The sequence below is a fragment of the Monopterus albus genome, unplaced genomic scaffold (genome assembly GCF_001952655.1).
Source record: "Monopterus albus unplaced genomic scaffold, M_albus_1.0 scaffold39.1, whole genome shotgun sequence".
Taxonomy (NCBI): Eukaryota; Metazoa; Chordata; class Actinopteri; order Synbranchiformes; family Synbranchidae; genus Monopterus; species Monopterus albus.
The window spans coordinates 4,267,654-4,267,967 of record NW_018127919.1 but is presented as its reverse complement, the minus strand read 5'-3'; the positions used below and the strand labels follow the sequence as shown (position 1 = coordinate 4,267,967).

Sequence of the window (314 nt, the reverse complement as noted above, 5' to 3'; positions counted from 1 at the left end):
CGCCCTCGCTGCGACCATCCTGGCGTCCTCTTCCTCTGCTAGAAAGCGGTGAAGCTTATGAAACTGCTCCTTAAGCTGCGTCTCTGTGTGTCGGGCCTGGACCTTAATGTGTTTTGCTGCTTGATCAAGTTTCACCTTAACTCGTTCAAAAACCTCTAACTTCTTCTTTAAAGGCTTCAGAGTTTCCTCCAGTTCCTTCTTGTGTCGTCGTGCAGCTTCATCGATGGGTCTGAATCTGTGCTCGCTGTGTTTTTCTGAGTCTCTGCAGACGAGACACACTGGCTGGTGATGGGCCCGACAGAAGAGGCTGGGGT

At 51.3% G+C, this 314-nt stretch overlaps 1 pseudogene; it reads right to left on the bottom strand.

Moving 5' to 3' along the window:
* LOC109959475 (nuclear factor 7, ovary-like) overlaps window positions 1-314 on the bottom strand; it is an 8,932-nt pseudogene that overhangs the window by 7,813 nt on the left and 805 nt on the right.